The sequence below is a fragment of the Stenella coeruleoalba genome (assembly GCF_951394435.1).
Source record: "Stenella coeruleoalba genome assembly, chromosome: 4".
Taxonomy (NCBI): Eukaryota; Metazoa; Chordata; class Mammalia; order Artiodactyla; family Delphinidae; genus Stenella; species Stenella coeruleoalba.
In genome coordinates, this window is record NC_137149.1 from 62,892,971 (window position 1) to 62,914,355 (window position 21,385).

The window sequence follows — 21,385 nt, forward strand, 5'->3', positions numbered from 1 at the left end:
GAGGAGGGGAGGAGGAGGAGGAAGGGGAGAAGGAGGGGGAGGAGGAGGGGAGGAGGAGGAGGGGAGGAGGAGGAAGAGGAGGAGGAGGGCAAGGAAGAAAAGGAGGAAGAGACTGAAAGGATCCCAAACCAACCTTGGGGCGTGGCCCTGTGGCCCCTGCTGGCCCAGAGGCAAAGCCAGGCACAAAGGACTGATTCTCTTTGCAAATGAAATCTGGATAACAAGTACTTTTCCTTCTTTTCCTTTAAAAATCTTACCCTGCCACTTTTACTTTACACTTCCAAGTTGCTGTTGTCAAAATCAGTTTTCATTTCTTTCTCTGGAAACGCTATTCTCTGACTCTTTAGTCTTCCTAAAGAAATTTTTTTTAATTGTTTTTAATTGTTAATGCTCTTTCTAGGGACAATGAAGAAAGTGCAAAGTCTTCACATCCACTCACCAGAAACCCTCCAGACCGTTCAACCAGACTCCGGATCATGTCATGAAGAGCTGCTTGGAAACTGTGAAGATCTTGCCAAAGAGACTCATCCGTTGCGCTGTTTGTTAGAGGAAAGGAGAAGGTGCGGACCTATTAGAGCTATGGAAGCAAACAGGTATTCGGGGATATCTCTGTGTTTGTGTTAGACCATGTTTTCATCTTGCGAAGCCATTTTAATTCCTTCCTAGTCTAAGACACATTCGGCAGCAGTTCTTGGCTTTTTTGAGTCTGATCCCTTTGCTTTGGCCAGGTCCCCACCCCGCCCCCGCCTCCCAAAATGCACATAGGCTTATATACATGCAATTCTGCAAAGAATTTCAAGGACTTCAAAAATCCCCTGAGACTAGAGGAGTCCAGGTTAAAAAGATCTAAAGTAAGGAGAAGTTGCCAAGAATCCAGATGTTGGCAGAAACAATAAAAGCGACACGCACTCTATGCAAGATAGTAGCTACAAAACAAAAGCAATGTCCATATTTGGGTTTTGGAGCGTATTTGGGTTTGATCCTGAGTTGGTCTTTTCAGACACGCCCATATCCACTACGGATAGCAAGAGGAACAATATGTCATCAACATGCCACCATCTTTGAATACAGAGAATGACTGCATCTGGAAGCTAACATGCTGGACAAGGCACAAGACAATACTGACCATGAGGAGATTGTCTCATTGAAAGTATCTTGACAGTATCTACACCTGTAGCAAGTGCTAGAAAAAAAGTGAATAAATGATCTTGCCCATCAGTGCCCTTCACCTCAGTTTCTTATCACACCCTTGGCATCATTTCTTTCAGTAGCTACCCTATCCTCAAAATCATTCTTAGTCCTATTTCAACTTCAAAGACTTCTTCACATGCCATCTTCCTTAGATCAAATCTATTCCAAACCCTTAGCTATTCCCCAAACCATACACTCATAAGATCACTGTCATCAGAGTAACTTTAACCATTTACAGAGTGGGTCCTCTGTGTCAGCTATGCATGTAGCATTACAAATACGCTATGTGTGTGTCTTATATCCACACAATAACTCTGCTAGGTAGACTGTAGTATTTTCATTTAAAGATGAGAGACTTAAGGCTCAAAGAGAAGTGACTTGCTAAAGGTTGCAGAGCAAGGAACTGGCAGAACTGGGTTTATCCTTAATTCCATTTGACTGCAAACTTTATCTCAGTCTTGTTGGCTGGTGCCACCATCCCATTCTTCCAGAAATTTCTTAAAATTACAGGATTCTCAGTTTAGATGGGTTCTCAGCCTTCTTTGGCTCATAGAAAATTTGAGCAGAAAAAGATGTTAGAGGCAATCTTGTCTGACCTTGACACTTTACAAATAAGGAAACTGACAGTCACCTAGGATGGGTTACTGCTCCAACCACGACCTTCCCTTTTCTAGTTCTCAAGGAGGCAGGAACCACATCCTTTGGGAAGTAATTTCATGCTTCTCCTAGCATAGCTCTAAGTGCAACAAAAGTCTGTATGTGGACATCTGATGACTATTCCACAAGGAGCAGAAACTCAAGCCCAGAACACCTAAAAGAACAGAAAAAAGGAGGGCCAGGGTCAGATGGCATCTACCTCAAAGAGAATAGAACAATCCACGTGTGCCCCTTGCCACTCCCCCCAGAGGAAGCCAAGGATATTGCCTGGTCCTTGAAGCCAGTGTAGCAATGAAAACAAGACATATAAAACCACAGCAAAGGGGGCCCCCAAAACCAACACCTGCATCCCAAAACCACTTCTACAAATAGCAGTGACCTGCAGCCCAATTAAGGAGATAATTTCAAAGCCCTTCTCTTTAAGTCTGTAGTAGCTGGAATGAGCAGGGAGAAGACAAGTCAGTGCTTGAAAGCTTGCCTTTAAGTTTGTTATCAAGAATAACAAGTGATTGCCATATTTCAAATGTGTTTAAAAGTCCTGAATCACATAACTATCCTGCCTTGCATTGTCCTTGAAAAGGCAAAAATAGAAATGGAAGAAATTATCTAAGGGCAATAAAGCAGGGCAACAGAGATTAGGCAGGGGTGTGGGCTGCAATTCACTATTACCGATGCTTATAAACACTTACTGTATGACGGTAGTTGACAAGACCTGTTAAGAACAGAGTAATAAACATGGTTCCAATCTCTCTCCTGGAGAGAGAAATAAAAATAGGCCAAGAGAATAAAGAGTGTAACTGTTTAATAGGCATTTTTATTTTCTAAGGAAGGCAGTTTAGGTGACCCAAATGCTTTTAACATTCATTTTTGTCACTTCATTATATCGTTGGGTTACACCAAAAACACAAAATGCTTTATTTAATATATCACATGAAACAAGAGAGGACACACTGGGTGGGTCAATGACCAAGGCTTGCCTGAATTAGCTTTATGGATTCATTTAACATCTCCAAGCTTCCCTGGGCTATTTTGTAAATAAGTATGATTAAATACAAGGGGCTACTTAAATACTCAATGTAAATATACACACACACATTCACACATATATATGTTGCATATAGGGGACCATTTGCTACATCCAGGTACTAAGCCTGCTGACCAGCTAAATTAATCAGTTTGCTGGGCTCTCAAAGTATAAATCCTGAGCCCTCGCAGGGCACAGGCACTGTTTGCTCAACCCGTAAACACATCATTATTGAACTTGCCTTCTAAAGTAACACCACACCCTGGATATGATGCAAAACCCAGCATTACAAGATAAGCTCTGTCTCAAGTTTCTGCTCGCTGTAGTGTCTGAAGTGTTTGCTCATACGCTCAGGGACCGAAGCAGAAGCAAACAGTCAGGCCAGTATTATAGGGACACCTGTGTTACAAAATTGACTTTATTGTGAAAGCAATGAATAAGTTCAGCAGGACTCCTGTAAGAACGCAGATTCATCCCACATCACGTTGGTCCAACAGGACTTCAACCTTATCGCCGGCCTCCCTCAGCTACCCAGGGCAGTCCCCTTCCCTGGGGTATCAGATCCAAGCTCCAAGTCCCGGCTGCCACACCTCACCTCCTGCTTGTCTTCCGTCTGCGCCCTCACGCAGCTCAGTTAGCCAGGCCTCCAATGAGGAGGCTCAGATGCCCCAATGCTCAGATCTCCAATGAGGTCTCTGCACGGTGCTCCGAACCTGCCTGGACTCATGAGTCTCTTTACCTTTAAAACTCTACAAAAATCACTTCTTTTATGAATCTTTCTCTAATTAGACAGAACACAGTGTCCTGCACGAGAGGCTCTGGCTCAACCTTGCACGGCACTTAGGTATGATTTTTGATACCCTTCCCTCCCCACCAAGATGTGATATAGCTGAGCGATTAAGAGCCAGAACCTGCGAGCCAGACTCCTGATCCGCCACACACTAACTGTGCCTCAATTTCCCTACCTGTAATTCATGGGTAGATATCTAGATGGATAGGTAACCAAAGAGCTTAGAATAGTGCCTGGTATGCAGTAAGTGCTACCACCTAAATGCAAGCATAATAAATGTGATCGTAAATGGTAGCTCCTATCTGCCTTGGTGTTCAGGAGACAACGGGGGGTGTCAGGGCTGCCTCTGGACTGGCCTGTCGAGGATGTGCCTGAAATGGCTGCAGCTGTATTGCCAGCTGTCCCTGTGGAGGGACCGGCCTGGTATGACCAGCTGTTCACAATTTCAAGAGAAAGCAAAATCCACATCTCTGGATTTTAAGTTATTTGTTTACATTGAAACAATTAATGTTTGAGCCAAAGAAAGCACATCTAAAGGCAGATTTAGCCCTTAAGCCACCATTCTGTGACCTCTGACATTTACAAATCTGTAACAGTGTGTGTGTGCATTTTCATTTTTCTGTGTTTATCCTCCATACTTTTTCCTCAATTAAATATCCTAGGGGTAGTAGAAAGCATGTGGAAGGTACTCAATTAAGATCAGCTGACCAATGAAGGCTTATTAATGAACAGACACCAGTGGAACTTTTCTGAAAGGAAACAATGAATCAATTAGTGTCCCCCACGTTCAGTGCCCTCTGTGGCTTCAGTTCTGGTAAACAGGACGAGCCCTAGGGACACAAATATGAACAAGATGTAGTCCCTGATCTTAAGGAATATACAGACTTGTGGAGACACAGCTGTGTAAACAACTGCAATGTTTACAAAACACATGGACACTTCTCATCTCATTTACATTTCAAGAACCCAAGGTAGTTGGTAGAGCAAGTGATTGTATACCCACTGTATAGAAGAGAAACCGAGGTTAAGTGACTTGTCCAAGATCACTCCAGTAGTACATGGAGTTGTAATAAGAGCCCAGTTCTGCTGACTCCAAACCCGGGGCTCTTTCTGCTGTACGCTTACATTCTAGCAATAACATGCCTATTTCCCAGTGCCTGTGACACTGGAAAAATAGGGCTCATGAAGAGGGTTGATATCCAGTGAGCTAGAGGGAGGCATTGATACCATCAGGGAAGGCAGGCTTTGAAAAGCACCTTCTCATTAATTACAATTTACCATCTACCAAAAAAGAATTTGAGGCTACTTTCAACAAAGCATAATGCCATATATATATATTTTTTTAAGTTTAAAATAACAAAATACTGAAGGGAAACAGAGATGAAATCCCTGTTTCAGAAAATTGAGGGTAAGAATAGGTAGCACGAGTGGGCATAACTCTGAACTTCCTGAGAGAAAAGGCAAACTGGGAAGTGACAAGTTTCTTGTTTATAAAAGGAGGTGGACTAATTTTAATTTTAGCATATATTATCACCATTTGTTCTCTGATTTCTGAATCACACAGCAAAGATCAGTATTCTTATGGAAAACATTGATTTGAAAGTATAGCATTTTACCAAAAAAAAAAGTGAATTTATTATACTTGTAAAGTCTGTGGGTTGATCAGAAGATTTGGAAATTTTGTAACAACATACTCACTAGCACATGATTGCCAACATTTATGGTTTGGCCTGTTCTCTAAAGGAAAATGGGAGAACTGGCATCCAGTTTAGAAGGACTGTGCAGCAGAGTATCAAGACTGTGATGGGGGATTGGGGGTGGGAAGGGTGAGCAAAAGGTTGCCCTCTTCATAAACAGCACACATTTCAAGTTCTTAACTGGGTGAAATACAGGCAAAATGGCGCATCAAACACAAGACGACATTCACCGGCTATGAGGCTATTTCATCATTCATTCACTCATTCAGCAAATAGTTACTGAGGGCCCACAGAGTGGGCATTCAAGCCCTGTCCTTAGGGATGGAGACAGCAGTGAAGAGCACAGACAAAAATGCCTGCCTGCACCAAGCTTCCCCGAGGCAAAGCCTAGCATGTTGCACAAGTTAAAGATGGATGTGTACTTTGTCTATGAGAGAGCTGGGGTTCCCACAGTCACACTGGCATCCAAATCAGCCTCCCTAAAAAGGCGACAGCCCTATATTTCTGCAGACGGTGAAATAGATGCTTGGCTTTTGTCACGGAACTATCTAGAGCATAGGAGCAGCTAAGAAGGGATGTGCAAACACCGATCCTAACGTCCATAAAACAGGGCTGACGCATAGCACAGGGAGATCAGCTCTGTGCTTTGTGACCACCTGGAGGGGTGGGATAGGGAGGGTGGGAGGGAGGGAGACGCAAGAGGGAGGAGATATGGGAACATATGTATAACTGATTCACTTTGTTATAAAGCAAAAACTAACACGTCATTGTAAAACAATTATACTTCAATAAAGATGTAAAAAAATAATAATAAAATAAAATAAAATTTTTAAGCAGAAAAAAAAAAAAAAACAGGGCTGAAGCCTAGGTCTCACCTTTCGAAGCTCTCAATGGATGGAGGGTGGGTCAACCCTCCTGCTGCAGAAGTAACCGACAAGCGCCTCCTTCAGTCTGCGGAAATGGTCCTCTCCTGTCCTAAAAATGGCTTTAAGAAGCAGCTGGAAGAAGGGTGAGGGGGAAGCTACGGCAGCCACAGACACTGTTAGACAAGGTAAAAAAAAAAAATAAGGTTTTTTTGAGATCTATGCATGCATTTATTCAACTAATATTTATTAAATCCTCACTACATATGCAAAAAGCACTGTGCTAGGAACTAAGGAAACAGAGATGGGGGTGGAGACATGGCTCCTGCCCTCATGTCTCTTACCTTCTAGAAAGGGAGTCAGACATTGAACAATTAATTAATTAATGAATTAAAAGTAGGACAACTACTAGGAAGAACTGTCAGAGTCTATAAGAACTTTAAAAGGACAAATTAACCTAGTGCCGAAGATAACAGAAACCCTTTACACAATCCCACTCAGTTTCTCTCTCTTTCTCTCTCTGCCTCTCCCCCATCCCCTCGCCTCCTCTCCCCTTCTCCCTCCTCTCTCAGACACACACATACATGCACACACACTCGTGTGCACACAGGGGCACACACAGGCATACATAGCTGTGATGGAATCAGGCACCTCTTGTCTTCCTCTTTCAGAGAGAGAATTCTGAGCTGCAAATACTAAAGATACTATTCATTCTGGCTTTTAGGCTGCAACCCTGGCAAAAGCCATGGCCAAAATTCTTACTCCGAGCTAAGATGCAGCCAGGTCTAGAGAAAAAAAGGAATATTTCAACTGATTACATCTTCAAATGTTTTCTAGATCTTTGAGTTTATGTTTGTGCGTATCCTTCTTGATACTTGATTAGAATGTACAGGCCTCAGATGTGAACTTGCAGGAGAACACAGTGTTCAAAATGAAAATGACAGCTTTCCATTGGATTGTGTGCTGTTCTATAGCAGCTCAGTGTCAGGTGCTGAAGTTAAGCTAAACTACATAAAAACAGAAGATGTAAAAGCTAAAGTTAAAAAATTGTAACAGAGTTTCATATACTCAACTTTGATTAGCTATTAAATTATAATGTCAGATTTTTCAGTTATATAAGTACAAAATGTTTGTGGTAGATAAAAATTAGAAAATACAGTATATAGAAGAAGATAAAAATACAGCCCTATTTAATAACCAAAGCACCTTCTGTAAAATGACTAGATCGAAATATTTAACCAATTCTTTATAACTGGACATTTATTTTTTTTCTAATCTTCATTAACATAAATGTTTTAATGAATACCTTTATACATGCATTTCTGCATGCATCTCTCATTATTTTATTATGATAAACTTTTAGAAGTGGAATTTTTTTGCTGGACAGTATTCAGATGTTTAAGATCAGAATTACATCAATAGCCGAATCCAAAGTCTCTTTAAATTCTTTCTTTAAGGTGCTTAGAACACCTTCAAACTTAAGAAGCATCCAAAACTTGAAAGAAAACAGTCTTTATTTCCATATCAAACTCAATATTAATATTACATAGATATAATTTCAAGACTCTGACATTTCTTAAAACCTCACCAGATACTGACAGACAGCAATGTCATATGGTTATAGATACTTCTCAGAGAGCAAGCCTGTTTCTGATTATAACACAACAAATATGTTAACCGATTATTTCATTCCTTAATTTAAAATGCTGAACGGAAAACCAATCACAACAAACATACCTATAAAATTTTTGAATGTACACAATTGCATTACACACAACAGCAGAAGGATACCAGACTGAAATGTTTATTTCTTGGTTTGGCTGTGAGCAGGGCCACAATCTCTCTGGGTCTTAGTTCTGAGGGGAAAGACACAAGGGCTGGAGTTTCCAGAATTTTTGATTTAATAGAACAATTAAAACTACAAGCATATAATTCATAACTAACCTTAAAATGAGAGGGAGAGATAATCTCAGAATAGGAAATATTATTTAAACTGAATGCATTTAACCTGAATTTTTTTTAATCTGCTCCATTGCTCATATTTTTCTCATTTTTCCTTGGAGTGTGGAAACTTGCACTAGTCTACAGACTCTTAATTGAAAACAACTCCTCTAGATAACTTCTAAGTCCTTTCCGTTTAGAAAGTGCTGTGGTTTTGTGATTCTAAATTTCAATTTAGGCTCCATGTGAAAAAGTAATTCGCAAGAAATTTTAAAATTCAGTGTCTCATACTTCTCTGAGGATCCCGGAAAGGGGGTGTGGGCATTTTACCCTCCGACTTAGTGGGGGCCTCCTGTAGCCAGGCACCGGGAACACAGTGACACAAAGCACAGCTTCTGTCCTCAGGGTGTTCTCACCTAGAAGAAACAGATACTAAAGTGGCAGTAGGGCACAAAAAGTGGTATAATATGGGAGGTATGCCTCAAGACACAGAGCACTTAGCAGTACCCTAACCACTGGGCTGGAGGTGGCTAGGGGGCCAGATCTTCTGGAGAAGGTGATGCTGAAACTGAGTCTTGAAGGACAGGACGTGTGTTAGGCAGCTGAGGATGTCATTACAGGCAAACGATCAGCCTGTGAAAGTGAACGTGTATCAGAAACCATGGAGAATCCCAGGAACTCCACGCCCTGGTGAGTTCCAGAGAGGGCAGAGTCTACGTGTTGGCAGATGGCTGAAGACACTGGGGAGGCTGGCAAGGGGCCAAATCCAGGAAAACCTGCAGTGCTAAGTTAAGGAGTTTGGACTCAATCCCCAACACAATGGGATGTCACAAAAATATCATAATCAGAGGAAGAGACTGAGCTACATCTATGGCTTGTCTCTTCTTCCATCTCAAAGTTTAAAGGAGAGCTGTACAGTTGAAAAGAAGCTCAAGGTGAGAAATTCCTATGTTACCTTTATTTTTTAAGAATTAAGATCATGTAATACAGGCTCGTTAAAATAAATTCAAACAGTAGAGAAGTACATAAAATAAAAGAGGAAAATTTCATTTCAAGCCTGACTTCTCCCCATCCCCTCAACCAAATCTTACTCCCCAGGGTTAATCACTATGAAGAGTTTCATGTAAATCCATGTATATATGTTCTAAATATATACAAAAGCATTTACATATAACACAGATCTTTTTGTGAGTTCTCTAATAGAGAATGCATTGTGCTACATATCTTGGTCTGCAACTTGACTTTTTCACTTAATATATCGTCAGTCCAGATTGATCTCATTCTTTTGGACTGCATAGTATTCCACTATACGGTAAGGGTATGTTTCACATGTATTTATCCATTTCCCTGTTGGTGGTCATTTAGGCAGTTCCTAATTTTCTGTCATTGCTGCAGTGTACGTCCTTGACTATTGCACACCTATGTTTGTTTTCTTAAAGGATGTTTTCTTAGGATTGGAATTACTAGGTTAAAGGACCTAAGAAGTTGTTTCATTTTGTTTTCACCCAGAGTATACAAGAGTGTTCATTTCCCCCAACTATGGCCAAGCTTGGTATTATCAAGTTTTGAACCTTTACCCATCTGATAGATGAGAGATGTTATCTCATGGTTGGCTCAACCGATTGTTAGTAAGCTTGATCATCTTTCATATATTTATTGGATAAATATATTTATTTTTGTCTATGAATTGACTTTTTACAAACTCTACAGGTCAGAGATTCTTAAATCTGGGGTTCCAGAGCCCCTGATATATGGTATGAAATTTTCTGTGTGTATTGGATGTGCCTTATTCTCAGGATAAGGTCCCAGAAATATTGAGAACCACTGATCTTAAACTCTGTAAGCTGAGAGGAATATGTGAAAAGAAAGAAGCAGGAATAGAAGGAAGGATGTGAAAGGGGTGAGGGCAGGGTTCCGTGTTTAGTCATATGCATGTACACACACACACACACACACACACACATACATCTTTTCTTATCTTACCCTCAACAATATTAACTTTCCCAATAACACTCCCTCGTTTCCCTCCCCAGAAGCACCCCCAGCCACATAGGGGGTACTAGATCATTGTAGATGGGGCTCACTTCTTACTAATATTTGGACACATATCACAGAGAATGCTGACAAACCACTCAAGACGCTTCTTTATTTACATTTTGGTTCATCAAAACATCCAAAAACCTTACACATACAAGCCGTAATTTATTTATTTGAGACCATGGAAAAGCCACTGACTTCAATTTTATCTCATAAATATTTCTCTACTCTACGCATGTCTCTTCATTTCCACTCCAACCATCACATCTTGCTTTGACCACTGCAGCACCCTCCCAACTTGCCTCCCCACATCCTATCTGCCCTCCTCCCTTATCCCCTGTCTGCACTTTAACCTGAGCTATCTTTTCATTTCAACATCCACCAGCTTACACCCCACTCAAGGCTCCCCTTTGCTCTTGAACTAAAAAGCCAGCCACTTGACATGTGCAGCCACCTGGAGCTACCTGGTCTGCTCATCTACCTCTTCTCTTACGCTAAGTCCCTCCTCCCTCCCTCTGGCTATAGCCATACCTGGAAGACTAGAGGCACTCTCTCTCCCACTCTGCAATCTTTGTTATTCTGTTTCTTCTGCTCCAATGCTTTCTCTCCCCCTCTTTCCTTGAGTGAACTTCTACTCAGCTTAAAAATAACTTCCTGGATCATCCAGGCCAAGTCATGTGCTGCTGTCTCATGCTTTCATAGCACCCTCTACTTTTTTTCTAAGCACTTATCCCAAATTTGCAATTACATAGTTCATTAACATCTGCTTCCCTCTGGCAGGTGAGCGCCATAAAGATAGAAATAGGATCTGTTCTGTTCAGCTCTGAAATCCCAGTGCTCAGAGTAGGGTTGACACAGAGCAGGTGATCAATAAATACTGTTGAAGGGAGGGAGAAAAATGATGCTATTGTCAATGGTCCCTTGTAGGCTTTTATTTTCCTATACATTTTCCTTCAAATATGAGCGGATAATAATTATGTCCTCGATACAGAAATTGGCTATTTCAGGTCATTCCCATTACTTATCAGGGACCCACTGTATGTGTACTAGGCACTTTTCCAGGAGCAGGGGGACACCACAGTGAACAAAATAGACCAATCTTCTCCTTTCTGAGCTTACATTCTAGGAAGAGGAAACAGAGTAAACATAATAGATAAGTAAATTATAAGGATACTTAGAAGGTGAAAAGTGTCTTGGAGAAATATAAAGCCGGGTGAGTTGGATAGGAAAAGAGAAAGAGAAGGGGGAGCTAGCACCCGTTCACTGTGTGTTAAAAAAAAATAGGGAGACCGAAATAGAAAGGGTGTGAGTACTCTCATGAAGTCTAAAATAAATTTGAGAAACACAAGGGAAGTAGATACAGCCACACATCAACCCCGGTATCGTGTATGCCTGTGCGTGAGCTGCATTGAGGGCATGGCCGCCAGATTGCAGTAGCTCCTCCCACCTTCTGTGCTTCACCGTCCTTCTCAAGAACGTCATAGTACTTCTAAATGTTACTCTTTTCCTCTGAACCCTCTGTTCCTCCCCCCGCAAAGTTGGTGGAGCTTTCTTCCACGTTCCTACAACCTTTAGATCATCTCTGTACGACGTCACTCATCTCCTTGTCCTGTAACGATCTGTCCACGCATGTGCCAGCCCTACTGAACTACAGAAACTCCTTAAGAGAGGGAACCAAGTCCCAGCACCCAGTATCTGATTGGTTCCAGCACTTGGTGATATATTGGGTTGGCCAAAAGATTCATTCGGTTTTTCCTGTAAGATGGCTCTAGTAGCACTCAGTTGTCTTTAACTTCATTCGAAACAATTTTGTTAGATTGTATTGTGACAGCTGTCATATCAGCATGCATTAAAAAACAATCTTATCAAAATTAGTGAATTTTTGGGTAGCCATTTTAATACTGAAGATGGAAGAAAAAGACAACATTTTCCATGTATTATGCTTTATTATTTCAAGAAAGGTAAAAACACAACTGAAACGCACCAAAAGATTTGTGCAGTGTATGGAGAAGGTTCTGTGACTGATCGAACGTGTCAAAAGTGGTTGGCAAAGTTCCGTGTTGGAGCTTTCTCACTGGATGATGCTCCATGGTAGGGTAGACCAACTGAAGTTGATAGCGATCAAACTGAGACATTAATTGAGAACAATCAATGTTATACCACGCGGGAGATAGCCAACATACTCAAAATATCCAAATCAAGCACTGAAAATCATTTGCACCAGCTTGGTTATGTTCATCACTTTGATGTTTGGGTTCCACATAAGTTAAGCGAATAAACCTTCCTGACCATATTTCTGCATACTATTCTCTACTGAAACGTAATGAAAACGTTCTGTTTTTAAAACAAATTGTGACCGGCAATGAAAAGTGGATACTGTACAATAATGTGGAACAGAAGAGATTGTGGGGCAAGTGAAATGAACCATCACCAACCACACCAAAGGCTGGTCTTCATCCAAAGAAGGTGATGTTGTGTATATGGTGGGATTGGAAGGGAGTCCTCTATTATGAGCTCCTTCCGGAAAACCAAATGATTAATTCCAAAAAGTACTGGTCCCAATTAGACCAATTGAAAGCAGCACTCGTCGAAAAGCGTCTGGAATTAGTCAACAGAAAACACATAATCTTCCATGAGGATAATGCAAGACCGCATGTTTCTTTGATGACTAGGCAAAAACTGTTACAGTTCGGCTGAGAAGTTCTGATTCATCCTCCATATTCCCCAGACATTGCACCTTTGGATTTCCATTTATTTCGGTCTTTACAAAATTCTCTTAATGGAAAAAAATTTCAATTCCCTGGAAGATTATAAAAGGCACCTGGAACAGTTCTTTGCTCAAAAAGATAAAAAGTTTTGGGAAGATGGAGTTATGAAGTTGCCAGGAAAATGGCAGAAGGTAGTGGAAGAAAATGGTGAATACATTGTTCAATAAAGTTCTTGGTGAAAATGAAAAATGTGTCTTTTATTTTTACCTAAAAACCAAAGGAAACTTTTGGCCAACCCAATAGAAAGTGCTCAAAGGGGCTTCCCTGGTGGCGCAGTGGTTGAGAGTCCGCCTGCCGATGCACAGGACACAGGTTCATGCCCCGGTCCGGGAGGATCCCACATGCCGCGGAGCGGCTGGGCCCGTGAGCCATGGCCGCTGAACCTGCGCGTCCGGAGCCTGTGCTCCGCAACGGGAGAGGCCACAACAGTGAGAGGCCCGCGTACCGCAAAAAAAAAAAAAAAAAAAAAAAAAAAAAAAGTGCTCAAAGTATTTGATAAATGAGGGGATGAAAGAATGGATAATAAATGAATGAATGAACAGAAACAGAGTTGGAATGAGTGTGGTTATGACAATCAGAACGCATCTTGTCCTGCATCTGAGTTCTCTAGAGATTCTCCATATTTGTGTATGCTATTCTTCAACACTTCTGGATTCCAGGAATATTGGAATGGTCAGATAAGTTATTCTCTAAAGCGAATAAAAATGCTTGGGTAGGGGCTCATTTGTCAGTTACAAAATCTATTTAGTAGGTCTGAAAAGCATTTTTAAAATTAACTATATCAACTATATTTCAACTTAAATATTTTTAATTAACTAGAATACATGATAAAATAAGAGTGCATCAAAATGAATAAGGGTAAATGGTTTTGTGACATGTGGCCCAATTTTCCCATAACATCCCCAGTTTATTCCTGTTGGCTCAGCATAGTTACTTTAAAAAAATAATAACTTTCCTAGTTTGTACAATAAACTAAGAGATCATTTTCATTATATATACGTATGTGTATAATGTGTCTACTGGTTTGTGAAGTAAAGTTATTTCTTACTGGGGACAATGGTCCAGAAAAGTCTGAAAACGGCTTTTCTGGAGAAGGTCAAACTTTTGAAACTCTGAAGAAGCATCATGGAGGAGAAAAGCCAGGGAGAAGCAGAGAGAAGAAAAGAATACCTGGATGCCTTCCTCATCCTCACACTATCCCTTTCGGGAGGCAGAACCATTCCATCTTACAAATCTGAGAACTAAAGCCCAGAGAGCTTAAAGACCTTGCCCAAGTCGTAGTGCCAGCATTGAAATCTAGGTCTACACATGGGAACAAGTAAAAGCATTTTGTCCTACACATAAAGAAGGGAAAGTATTCTTTCCACTTCTTGGAGATGGCAACATTTGTAGCCACATAAAAACTTAGGAGGGTATAATGCAGCACATCTCCCACTCTAGTATTATGAGTTTTATAGTTTAATAAACATATTTTTATTTAGAAGTATTTTGCATTTGGAACTGCTTAATATTTTGACTCAGATGGCAGTTCTTAATTATGGACTGAAAAAGTGGATAAATGTTTAGAAGTGATGAAATAAGTCTTGCTAGGCAAAAGCACAGAAAATGAGCTGTTCTGTGTAGAGAGTACATTAGTAAAGAGTGCAGGATCTGGAGACAGACAACAAAGGTCCAAATCTTAATAGCTATGGGACTGTGGACAGGCTTTTAAGTTTTTCTGTGCTTTAGTTTACTTATTTATAAATGGTGCCTACCTCACAGGGTTCTTGCAGAGGCTAAATGAGATCATTCACATACCACTCTGAACATGCTTCCTGGAATGTGGTAAATGCTCAGAAATGTCAGCTGCTCTAAACAAGAATGGAAATCAAGACTATTGTTCCCTCTTTATCTTTACTTCTCGTTGGCATACACCCCTACCTTCAATGGTCTTCCTCTAGATTTTCTTACATTCCTGAAACAACCCTTACCCCTTTGGTCATGATGCATTATTTCTTTAAGAGATTGCTAGGCTCAATCTGCTAGTATCTTGCTAAGGGTTTTTGTGACTATGTTCATGAGGCATACTGATCTATAGTTGTTTTTCTTTTTTTCTCTCTTGTAATGTTACTGTCAGATTTTCATATCAAGGTGATGCTGGCCTCTTGAAATGAGTTTGGAAGGATTTCATCCTCCTATTTTCTGAAAGAGTTTGTGAAACATTGGTATGCTTCTTTCTTAAATATTTGATAGAATTCACAAGTGAATCCATGTTTTATTTGTGGGAAATTTTTTAATTTATACATTTAATTTCTTTACTAGATTTAAGGATATTCAGGTTTTCTACTTCTTCTTCAGTCATATTTGGTAAGTTGTATCTTCTATAGAATTTGCCCATTCATTTAAGTTGTTAAATTTATCTATGTAAAATTATTCATATGTTCATTTATCATCCTTGTGATGTCTATAGCATCTGTAGCACATCCCACTTTCATTCCTGATATTGACAGTTTGTGTCTTTGACCTTTTTTTTTTTCTTAATGAATCTAGCTAGAGGTTTATACATTTTGTTGAAATTTACCAACCAGCTTTCAGTTTCGTTGGCTCTGTTATTTTTTTTATATGTCATTAATTTCTGCTTTCGTCTTTATTTTCTCCCTTCTATTTTCTTCAGGTTTAATTTGTTCTTTCTTTCTTTTTAAGGTATAGTCTTAGATTATTGATTTTAGACCTTTTTTCTTTTCTAATATAAATATTTAACTATACATCTCCCTTGGGATTCTGCATTAACAACTCATAAATTTGATACATGTTTTTATTTTCATTTTCGTTCAAAATGTTTTCTAAATTTCCTTGTGATTTCTTCTTTGACCACCCATGTGTTGTTTTTTTTTTCCCCTTGGCCACGCCAGACAGCATGCAGGAACTTAGTTCCCCAACCAGGGGTCGAACCCGTGCCCTCTGCAATGGAAGCACAGAGTCCTAACCACTGGACTGCCAGGGAATTCCCAATCCATATGTTGCTTAGAAGTGTGTTGTTTAATTCGTAAATATATGGAGATTTCCCAAATAGCTCTTATTCAATTCTAATTTAATTTCACTATGGTCAAAGGACAAATTCTATGATTTCAATACTTTTAAATTTGTTAGCACTTGTTTTATGACTAACATATGGTCTCTTTTGGTTAATTAAATGATTTCCCCAATGCCACACAACTTATTAATTTCAAAGAATTTAAGTGATTCCCAGACTTCTGACTCATTCTGTCAGGTTTTGTTTCATGTATTTTGAAGCTCTATTACATTTAATATTGTCATATCTTCCTGATGAATTGACTCCTTTATCATTATGAAAGCTCCTTTCTTGTTCCTAGTTGTCTGCTTTGTCTAATGTTAATATAGCTACTCCAGCTTTCTTGTAATTAGCGTTTGCATAGTATATCTTTTTCCATCCTCTTTATTTTAACGTATCTGGTCTATATATTTAAAGTGGTTTTCTTTTTTTTTTTTTTTTTTTTTGTGGTACGTGGGCTTCTCACTGTTGTGACCTCTCCCATTGTGGAGCACAAGTTCAGCGGCCATGGCTCATGGGCCCAGCCGCTCCGCGGCATGTGGGATCTTCCTGGACCGGGGCACGAACCCGTGTCCCCTGCATCGGCAGGCGGACTCTCAACCATTGCGTCACCAGGGAAGCCCTAAAGTGGTTTTCTTACACAAAGCATGTAATATAATCTTACCTTTTAAATCTAGATTGACAATCTCTGACTTTTAATTGGAGTTTTTAGACCATTTATATTTAGTATAATTATCAATATGGTTAAGTTTAAATCTGCCATTTACTATTTGTGTTCTACTTGTCTCATCTTTTCTTGTTACTTTTTTCTTCCTTTCCTGCTTCTTTTGAATTAATTGATACTTCTTAGTATTCCATTTATACATAGCACTGTCGGTGATACATATTTTTTCTTAACTTATTAAACTTTTAGTGATTGTGTTACCCTTTACGATATGTATTTTTAACTCATAATATATATTCAAATAATATTATATCACTTTGTATACAACATAAAACCCTTACAACTATGAACTGCTATTTTCCTCACCCTGTCCTTCAAGTTATTGTCATACATTTTACTTCTAATATTTGATAATTCTCAAAAATACATTATAATATTTTTTTAATACAGTGAAATTAACTTTTTAAAGAAACAAAATCTTGTATATTTGTCCACATATTTAGCACTTCTGGCACACTATACTCCAAGTTTTCATCTGGTATCATTTTGTTTTACCCTGAATAATTTTCTTTAACACTCTTGTAGTATGTATCTGCTGGCAAAAAAATTCCCTCGTTTTGTTTATCTGATAAAGTTTTTATTTCACTTTCGTTTTTGAAGGACATTTTCAATGGATACAGAATTCTAAAGTGATTTTATTTCTTCAGCACTCTAAAGATGTTATTTCATTGTTTTCTGGCTAGAAAAGTTTCTGAGGTTAAATGTATTGTCTCTCTTATGTTTGTTCCTCTTTGTGGAATCTGTATTTTTCTCTAACTGCTTTTAAGGTTCTCTTCAATGCTGGTTTTCAGCAATTTGACTATTATGTGCCTTAATTTCTTTATGAGCTTTTAAGGTTTTGGATTTATGAAATATAGTTTTCATCAAATCTTAAAGTATTTCAGCCATTATTTCTTCAAATATTTTTTCTGCCCCCTCTTCCTTTCCCCATTTACAGTAGATAATTTTATATTATCCCACAGATCACTGAACCTCTTCTCCTTTATTTTTTTCAGTCTTTTTTTCTCTCTGTGGTTCATCTTGGATCAATTCAATTGCTAGGTTTACTAATCTTTTCTTCTGCAGTGCCTAATCTGCTGTTAATCCTATCCAGCAAAATCTTCAGTTCAGATATTGTAGTTTTCATCTCTAGAAGTTTCATTTGGTTCTTTTTATACCTTTCACTTTTCTTCTGATTCTTTTATTGTTTTCCTTTAGATATTTATACATAATAATAAAGCCTGTTTTAACACCCTTGTCCACTAATTCTATTACCTTGTCATTTCTAGGTCTGTTTCTCTTAACTAATTCTTCTCCCTGTTGTAGGTTTTTTTTTTTTTTGTCCACTTTTTAGCATGTCTAGTTATTTTTTATTTGATATTGACAAGTGTCTGCATTGTGTTGTCTTCTTTGGATCTTCAGTCTAATGCTCTCCCAACTGACCTATTTTGGCTACCCTGTGTTGTCTTCTTTTAAAGAACATTGGACTTTATTTTGGTGGGTGGTGAAGTTAATTGCTCATCAGTTTGATTCCATCAAGACCTGTTTTTAAGAGGTTGGAGTTGTGTTATCCAATGGTAATCACTATGTGGCTATTGAAATATTACTAATCTGAATTAATATGTGATATAGGTATAAAATACACAACAGATTTTGAAGATTTAGTATGAAAAAAAGAATGCAAACATTTTCATTAATAATTTTTATATTGATTACATGTTGAATTGATAATATTTTAGATATACTGGGTTAAATAAAATATATTATTAAAATTAATTTTACCTATTTATTTTTACTTTTTTTATTGTGGCTACCAGACATTTAAAATTACATATATGGTTTGCATTATATTTCTATTGGTCAGTGCTAGTCTAGAGCAGTGGTCAAACTACAGCCCATAGGCTGGCCACCTGTTTTTGTTAATAAAGTTTTATTGGAACACAGCCACACCCATTCACTTATGTATTGTCTGTGGCTGCCTTCACACAATAGTGACAGAACTGACTAGCTGTGATGGAGACCATATGACCCACAAGCCAAATATATTTGCTATCTGTAAATTTAAGAAAATATTTCCAACACTGTTCTAGAGGGTCTTTCCCTCCAAGGATAGTTCAGACTCACTACTAATGTATGATTACTTTAGAGTCTCCACTGGATGTTCCAAGGATGAACAAGGACTCACCCCTTTGGCTAGTCAAACCCCGAACATTTTCTCACTTCATGTGTGCCCTGGGATTTATTCAGTTTAAAATTCATCAGTCTTTTCTGCCCAGCCTTGTGGAGTGTCATTCTATACATTTGTGTCATGGTATTCAACAAAAACACAAGACATCCCTACACTACATGTTCCTGGAGCTCTTTTTCTGCATAGCTCCCTCCTTCCCAAAATTCTGCCTTACTACAGACTCCCAAAACTCCAACCTCCATCTCGTCAACTCAGCAAGGCTGCCAGGATCTGTTTGGATCTACAGTCTAGAAATTGCTTCCAGGCAGAAAGCCAGGGCAATTATCAAGCTCACTATGGTTCTCTTCTCTCAAGGATCACAGTCCTATGCAGACTGTTGTCCAATGTCTGAAAGTCAGTGTTTCATATTTTATCTAACTTTCTAATTATTTATGGTGGGCAGTTAAGTCTGGTCATTGTTATTCCACCATGCCTTGAAGGGGAAATCCCCTCTACTTACCTTTTGATAGGTGGAATTTTCTAGATAGTGTACCCTAGCCCTTCAGACTTTCCAAAGGACATTTGTTGGATTTAACTGACTTGTGTGGAAACAGAGGGGTAAGGTGGATCCTTTCCTGGTGGATTTGCCTAAGTAGTTGATGATACACTATATTTTTGCTGACCTGGATTTCGCATGTCCAGGTTGTGACAGAAAGGACACAGATAATTTTATAGGAGAATCTGAAAGCAGGTTAATCTTGGGCTGTACATTTCTGAATTCATTTCTACATTTATATCAGAGGTACAACAGACACATTAGTAGACCCCCAAAGATGTGACTCTTAAAAGTTTAAGAAGTTATTACCATAAGTTCCAGATGCTGTATTAAATTAAACAGATATAACTATCTCCGGGAGTTTATAATTAAAAAGAAAGAAATGATCCAAAATATAAATAGGTGATAGATGTAGATAGATATATAGATAGATGAAAAAAGGGGGTTGTTTTATATTAGCAGCATCTCTTTATTAAGGGATGAAATTCTAATTAGCTGGCCACAAACACACAAAAAGAATGTATGATTAATTTTTTTGTACCTGATTAGAAAATTAGGTACAATTTTTTTGTACCTGATTAGAAAATTTTCAGAAAAATGTGGGGAAACAATCTATTTGTTGAAAATAAGATGAGAAGGATGAACAAGATTCCAGAGATGAATAATTCCAGAGATGAATAAACTATCAAGATAGTTTAGCCAAAGGGAAGAGGAGTGACAGAAAGGACTGGGAAGGGTGTAACACTGAAGATGTAGGTCAAAAATAGGCTATCCAAGAATCAAATAAAGGGGCAGAAGGTTAAAGCGGTCAAAGGAGAGAAAAGGAGAGGAGAGAGAAGATGGAAAAGTAAAGGATTGGGGGCACAATAGTGCCGGGGACATTGTAGATGTTCAATGAAGTTTGGGTGGATGGATGGATGGGTGGATGGATGGATGGATGGATGGATGGATGGATGGATGATGGATGGATGGATGGACAGTCAGAAGAATATAATAGAAAGGGATAAATTGATGGCTGAGGGTGAGAATTCAGTCTTATTACAGACAAAGAAGGAATAATGAAGATAGAGGGAATTATAGTGTTGGATTTTGTAGGATGTCAATTTGTAACTATTTAAAGTGCAGATAAGTTTTCCTCTAGCTAACTCATGTGTCAGACCACAAGTTAAAGGTCACTTTCTTAAAGAGGGCTTTTCTGACTATTAATCTAAATTAATTCATCTGTTTTTTCCTCTCTTGGCACTCTATATTTTTCCTTTATAACACTTACCACAGTTTGTAAACAATATTTTTGGCAATTATTTGTTTAATATCTGTTCCCCACTAGACTATAGGCTCCCTGAGGGAAAGAACTATGCCTTTTTTTGCTAACTACTCTGTCTTTAGGGCCCAGCATAAAGCTTGGCACATGTTAAGCTCCCAATAAATATTTGTTGACTAAATGCACAAATAAGTGCATGAATCCATGAGCGAATGAGGTTGGGACATGGGGAAATGCAAAGCTGTGAGGCTTATCCAGCCTCATGAGGATTGAGGCCTATTAATTCAAGGAATGGCTGTAGTGCAATATAAAATGCCCTGGAAATAGCCAAGACACAGAAGCAACCTACATGTACATCGACAGATGAATGGCTAAAGATGTGATACATACATACAATGGAATATTACTTAGCCATAAAGAGAATGAAATAATGCCATTTGCAGCAACATGGATAGACCTAGAGATTACCATACTAAGTGAAATCAGACAGAGAAGGATAAATACCATATGATATCCCTTATACATGGAATCTAAAAAAACTGATACAAGTGAATTTATTTACAAAACAGAAACAAACTCACAGACATAGAAGACAAACTTATGGTTACCAAATGGGAAGGGGGGAGGATAAATTAGGAGTTTGGGATTAACAGATACACACTACTATATATAAAATAG

At 38.8% G+C, this 21,385-nt stretch overlaps 1 long non-coding RNA gene across 3 annotated transcripts in view; it reads right to left on the reverse strand.

Annotated features, from left to right (window-relative positions):
• LOC307185416 overlaps window positions 1-21,385 on the reverse strand; it is a 72,888-nt gene that overhangs the window by 40,480 nt on the left and 11,023 nt on the right. For 2 of the 3 annotated variants that reach the window (XR_013828046.1, XR_013828048.1), the window contains exons 2-4: window positions 8,455-8,579; window positions 6,235-7,229; window positions 440-536 (exon numbers count right to left, since the gene is read on the reverse strand). This is a non-coding gene — a long non-coding RNA (uncharacterized lncRNA). The remainder of the gene's footprint in view (window positions 1-439; window positions 537-6,234; window positions 7,230-8,454; window positions 8,580-21,385) is intronic. The other variant, XR_013828047.1, reaches the window with a different exon arrangement.